Raw genomic sequence first — 7,500 nt, 5'->3', positions numbered from 1 at the left:
TGCCCTAGAGACTGAAAACATTTATTTTTTATCAACACCTAAGCACTTTATCCAGTCCAGGCTAGACCAGAGAGGACCAGAAGATGGTTGCTGTTAGTTTACTAGCTATAACTTTAGGCTTCATCAAACACTGCCCCATTCTTGAACTATCACCAATTATAGCATTCAGTGTGCATGTACGACCTGTGAAGTTGAAAATTCATTATTTTTATTAGGAAACCAATTTTCAAGTTCCGCACCCCTATAACATGGTTGTGTTTTGGCAAAATTATTCTCAAACAGTTGACAAAAGTAGATGATTATTCTATATGTAATGAAAATAATTTTTATAGGACTATTATTTCAATTTGAGGCTAAGAAAACCATTACTTCTCCTTATCAATATATGTATGTAAATATATGGCAGTATATCTGTGTTACTGTATGGACATGAGTCCATAGTATTGCAATGAAATAATCTACAGCTGATTTTGTAGAGTTCAGAAAGAAGCCCTCAGGAGAATGTTAGGATTTAAATTTCAGGAGAGGATTAGAAATGAAAATATAAGAGAGATTGGTCGAGTGCCATATGTGGATGAGATCATGGTGAGGGGTACATGAAGTTGATTTGAGCCGGCTCTTCCCACTCCCCAAGAGTTATTCTTTCACCAAACTTTTAACTGGGCTCTTCAAGGCACTAGAAGAGTTGGAAGTCTCATGCCTACATGGCTAAGAACTATCAAGCGTGAAGTAGAGGATGATTGGAGAAGTATTAAATTAAAAACTCAAGAGACAAACGACTGGCGAAATCTCTCCGAGGCCCTATGCGTCAATAGGCGTAGGAGAAAATGATGATGATGATGAAACATATACCATACATTCACAGATAGAGGTTTCTCTGTTATAAGAGGGATTTCATGAAATCCTCTATGAGATAACAAAGACGTACATGCTTTCCGATACTGAAACAAGAAATATGAGACCAGGTCTGCTTCGGGTGCAGGTTGTGGCCGGAAAGACTTGGTGGAATGGAAGGCTTGCTCAAGAGATGAAGGGATTCCATGAAAGGGAGCGGCCAAAGGAATAGTTATTTAGGGCACGCACATTCAAGGGAAGAAAATGAATGGAGTGATAGTAGGGACTTTAGGGGATTTTGTTATAAACAAGAGAGAGAGAGAGAGAGAGAGAGAGAGAGAGAGAGAGAGAGGAGAGAGAGAGAGAGAGAGAGAGAGAGAGAGAGAGAGAATAAAATGGTATCTTATCCTATGTTTTCGAAAATTGTTGTTCACGGCCCCTAAAGTCTATAATCAATTGAATAAGACATGTGAACCTTTTGCTAAGATAAAGTATATTCTTCCTAGTGTATCTTTAAATTATCTCAAATACAGCAAAAGTGAATTTATTTGTATTCATAAGCTCTTCCAGTACATTTTCCATATATTCAAGTGTAATAATCTACATAGCTTTATTTTTTATCTATTCAAACTCAACGTTTTTAAACGTTACAATGCCTGATGAGTCAACTATCAAATAAAACGTTGTAAGAGAAAAATAAAAAAAAGATCAAACATATTTCCCTATTGGGCAATAAAAAATAAGTAAGGTTTTCTTCCTTGAAGTTTTTTTTTTTCATACAAGAATGGAGCTAAATTTTAGGAAGCTGGTTGTTAGTAGAACACTTGTTCGTCTTGAAACGCATTAGTCCTAAGAGAGTTAATCCGTTTTTCTTTTTTTTTCTTTTTTTCTTGTATCCAACTAAACTATATTATCCTTGTAGAAAGAATGAAAATTTATCAAGCGAAAGTAAGTCCTTGAACTTTCAAAGCGATCCAGTCTACATAAAAGGTTAGTTTCCTGTTTGTCTTTTGTCTGATAAATACTTCTAAAAGTTATTTTTCCCTTTTTTTATATTTCAGGATATCAATTAATACATAGTTTGATGTTTTCCATATCACATAAGGATATAAGTTATCGCGCGGAGAGTCAGATCAGTTTTAAATGACAAATAGTTATTTATCAAAAAGGTTTTGCCAAATAAAAACTATATATGATGAATTATACAAACACTCAGATGTTGAACTTTGAAAACTTATCATATATTTTGGAACCAAATTCGTTGCAAGCTTTGAAGTATGAAGGTAATGATGAAATTCGCCGAGTATAGTCAGCAATGGTTCCTTACAACAGAACATAAAGAAAACCTTTAACTGTATATACAATCAGACACTCCTCTCTCTCTCTCTCTCTCTCTCTCTCTCTCTCTCTCTCTCCTCTCTCTCTCTCTCTCTCTCTCTCTCTCTCTCTCTTTCGATTTCATAAAACATTTAATTTTTCACTCAAAAGGATACAATTCTTTGGTATTATTACCTTCAATTGGAACTAAGAGAAACTACTTCTTCTGTTTTTACCTTTATTATATATATATTTTTCAACCTTTCCAAAAATTGTATATCTCATAGTTCAAAGGTCGTCCATAAGTTCCAGATTTTAAGGAGAGATTACTCAGCCGCACCACATGTACACATACGATCAGATTCCAAGATTTCCTCACTGAGGCTAGAAATATAGATATATAAGGAATAATTACAGATAACTCGGTAAATAGTCTTATCTACCATTCCCATCCCAATTCACAAGGATAGTAATAGCGTGTTTACAAGTGAAATCTATCAAGCCCTAAGCGTATGTAAAAGTCCAGATTTTCTGATTGTGAGTCACCAACTAATCGACTAAGCTACTGAGTTTACTAGCAATGATAAATATGATTTATAGAGAGCTTTAGGGAGCTTTTCCCGCTCCCATTATGTGAAAACCGAGCTGAACAGAATCTCAAAAGCTCTTTGTGATTCTAATGATACATAAAGTTTATATGATTGACCTATAGTGTGAAAATCACGAGGCCAACTTCTTCAAACTTAATTACTCTGGACTTAGTAGACACTTTCTTGGTACTATTTCGTCCTTAACCGTTAACTTTCTCCTAAGTTTTCAGATAATACTACGAGTTCCTTTAAATAACATGTTCCCAGACTGGATATTAATCTTGAACATTTTCTTCCAATTAGTTCACTGAGACATATTTCTATCCATCTGTCGCATTCCGATCTTTGAAGAGTATGCTGTACCAACCGTGTGTCACATGATTGTACATAGTAACGACATTATTTTTTTTTGTATATATTATGCTTTGTATCTTCGCTCTCCCCTCGCACTGATTGGGACCTGAATAAACATGTCTGATTTTCTCACCGTTAACTGTTAACAGAACCGGTTGTCGGTTGAACATGAAATTTCCTGTTATGTTTTTATGTCCTTTTTGTCTGGACTCTATGTATATATAAACTGATGTCCTGTAATAAAGTTACTCAGTTGCTTTCATCCTGCCTTCTTAGTCACTGTCTTTCTCGGCCCATCACATTGGTGACCTAGGAAGTCGACTCGATCCTCCCCCCTTCCACCGTCCACCCCCGACATTGGTAGTATGGCAGACTGCACGGAAGTTAGCGCCGCCCCTTTGAAACTTTCGTCGTTCGCCAGCGGAGAGGCGTTTGCTTGGTTTCAGTGCGCAGAAGCTAGTTCCGCATAAAGTACGGGATTCGCTCAACCACCAAAGCAGATTATGTTCTCGCGGCGATACCCGATGACACCGGAAATATCCAACTAGCTTTGTGAACAAGGAGACACCCCAATAGTGTATGACACCCTCAAAACGTGCCTACTGCAGCAGTACTCGCTGTCGCCAGCCGCCTTTATAGCAAAGCTTTTTCAGTTCTCACAACAACCGTTGGGGACCGAAGGGCTCCGCTCGCCCTCAGGGAAATGACCAGTATCGCTCGCCTGCAACTTGCTGCAGACGGCTCTCCTTATGAGGTGACCCTACTTCGTACCCTTTTGGATATGCCGTTTACCCGAACATGTACGCGCTGCCATACCCGATGTCGATAGTTTACCCATAAAGGACTATTCAACATCAACCGAAGCTGACGTGAATGCCGTAGGACATAAACACCGTGACGTGCCAGAGCGGCGGCAAAGCCACCCATCAAATCATTATTATTATTATTATTATTATTATTATTATTATTATTATTATTATTGTTATTGGGAATGTGGAAGGGCTGTAGAGGAATTGTATAGAACACGATAAAGTCAAGGAGAAATTTTATTAAAATAAAAATGGTTTCAATGATGAAAGGTGTGTTCGATTAGAACAGTAGAATGCCAATCAGTTAATCAACCTCTTGTTCTAGTTATAGCGATTGTGATAAATAAAAAAGAAGGAAAATAACATTATTGATAATTCATTTATACATGAAATATTGCAAGCTTTCACTAAAATACTCATCGCCAAAGGATGAGTAATATGTTTATAGCACGCTGAAAAGTAATTATAGGTTGTAGAGAAGACATCTCTGATTAATTGTGTTGGGAAGGTTGTTATATTCTTCATGAAATTTTTCCCTGTAATATTACTGTATATTATTAGTTTGTTATCCATCTATTAAACTGATAATACTTAGATGATGATAGATTGGGTAAAATTTATTCCCCTAAAGCCCTTTTTATGCTCAATTGAAAATGAAATTCAAAACATTTTGGGAATATGACAAGATTTCCTTTTTCATAATTTCTTAAGTATTACTGAACTTGCTGTACTAATTAAGAATAAATCATATTCAGATATCATTTTAAAGTAAGGAAAACATGTCATTAAAAGTTTTTATTATAGGAAGAATATTTTCTATGAAAATAAACAGTTTTAATTGGAAAGAAAATTGTCGGATATTGATATAGAATAATTATCTTAGAACCTACGCTGGACGAAAAATATATAAAATACTGAATTCTAATAAATTCACTCCGTCCTTGTAATAGATTTTTAGTTATATGGCTGGTGGCAGTGTACAATTAGTATATACGTGCCTTATGTATGATATCGAAAAAAAGTTTTGATATATCATATACCCTAATGACAAATTATTTTGTTGGAAATACCAAGTTAATTTAAATGTAACGAAATTTATTAGGTACTATATTTAAGGTCACTTTTGGTTAGAATTATCTATATAAAATACGCTCTTCATCCTTTTTTGTTTCTTTTTCAGATGTTCAAAGATTTATTCTCTGAAAAATAGCTTGGATAATATGTTCAATTAGTGTTCAAGTTTATTTTTCAAAATTAACAACGAGACAATAGAAAGTTATACAAACTCTGAAAGCTTTGCTGTCACTTCCATTTCTAAATGTTCCTTTGTTATACCTTATGTTTCTGAAACAGAATACTACGTTTACGCACTAGAACATGATGTATATTTTAGAAATAGAAGAGAGCGATATCTCTTTATCCCCATAAAGCTATCCATGAAGTATATTCAAATGAGAAATAGAATTTCTATTTTTCACGGACGTGATCCACCGATACCTAAAATATGCCCTTAGTTAAAATAAACGTTACGGTAATAATGGAACACCTCTTTCGTTGTTTTGAGGCCTTTTGAATAGTGAAAACATTGTGGACAGGTCAATTCTTTACTGATGGTAACTTGCATTTGCAGAAACTCCAGACCTTAAGAGAGGAGGTATTGGAAAACTTTCTCCAAACGGTGCAATATTTTGTTGCCAGAAAACAACACTGTATCTTCGTCTCTGGAATAAGTCATAGCATTTGGGATGATTCCTGTTGTTTGGAAATACTAGATATAAGACTGCATACTGAAGAGAACAATGTATAAACAGTGCATATTATTATTATTATTATTATTATTATTATTATTATTATTATTATTATTATTATTATTATTATTATTGGCACTAGTAGTAGTAGTAGTAGTAGTAGTAGTAGTAGTAGTAGTAGTAGTAGTAGTAGTAGTAGTTGGAATGGAATTGGATACTGGATATCATATTACCAAAGCCTTCGACAATAAAATCTCGAGAACAATAATTTTGTATATATATATATATATATATATATATATATATATTATATATATATATATATATATATATAAATATGTATATGTATATGTATATGTATATGCATATGTATAAATATATGTATTATATATATATATATATATATATATATATATATATATATATATATATATATATGTATATATATGTATATATATGTATATATATGTATATATATATATATATATATATATGTATATATATGTATATATATGTATATATATATATATATATATATATATATATATATATTTAGCTTTCAATGTTTTAAATAACATTACCATTATCCCTAAGTCCTTCGGCAGAATTACATAAAACTTTGATTCTATAAAAAGGACACTCATTTTCTTATTCAAAGAAAAAGAGAAAATAAGGTTCTACATTGACAGTATGTACGTGGAGTAGTTATATGAATTACTTATACTAAGCAGTTTTAAAAGCCTAGAATTTGGTATTTCAAGGAAAGATAGGATTGTGTAGTAATTAGGGACTCAGCATGTATCATCGTAACCCAAAAAACTTCTAAAATCTAATTTTGATGGATAGAAGTTGAGAACCGGTGAGAGTAGCAGTAAAGAACCATGGTGGGAGGTTGCCTTATCAAAAAGCAGCTACTATACTGTACATAGGGGAAGATTTGATTACTTGAACTTGAACTGCATCATATGTAACCTTTTATAAGGATTTTTTAAAGAAAGATATATTTGTGAATAATCATAAAACGAGGATTAGAAAAAGATATAAGTAACCAAGTATAAAACCAGAAAATATTATTCTTTTTAGCTCACGAAATGGAACATGGCTATCAATTACATTAGGCAATTATTTATTGAAGAAAAGAAGAGGCTTCAGTCCGTTATACTACTGTGAGCAATTTAAATACAAAAGATATTTATATTCTATTCGAGTCCGCTTTAGATTTTATACAAATATTTTGCAAGAGTGTGACACATTTTATGGCACATGGCAAACAGTAGGATAGTGTAAGGAAGAAAATATTACGGGCAGCAAGAATGCTTTTGACAGAAGCGTTTTAAGGGAAACATTAGTAAATTGGAAATATAACGAGATCAATATATTATCAACTAAATATAGTTGATGCATTTTTAGAAGAGAGGAGAGATAAATGACTGATAGAAAAACTATTCATATATAAACAATGTTGGATTTGAAAGGCTTGAACTGTAATGTCTAGTTCAAGATACCTATTCGGAAAGAGATATAACGATTTGACGAAGGCCTAAAAATACGTTATGCAAATCGATTTATTTCTCTTATGATTAGCAATGAAAAAAGGAGAGTATTCTGAAAGGGGAAATTTTGGCTTTATCTACACCAGGCTTAATACAATATCGTATCTAAAAGCATAGTGCTTAATGATCATATTTTAATTATGGAGATTAACCATGGATGATCATTTATGATAGAAAAATACTTGAAAACAGTGTACCAGTGTCTTTATATTGATATTTAAACAGGTATTATACGTGAAAAACTAAATTCATTACTTCATTGTCAACCAAAATAAACAAAAGTAAAAATTAAATT

Source organism: Palaemon carinicauda, chromosome 4, assembly GCF_036898095.1.
Source record: "Palaemon carinicauda isolate YSFRI2023 chromosome 4, ASM3689809v2, whole genome shotgun sequence".
NCBI classification, from domain to species: domain Eukaryota; kingdom Metazoa; phylum Arthropoda; class Malacostraca; order Decapoda; family Palaemonidae; genus Palaemon; species Palaemon carinicauda.
The sequence above is the reverse complement of the archived record's forward strand: the minus strand, read 5'-3'. Positions refer to the sequence as shown.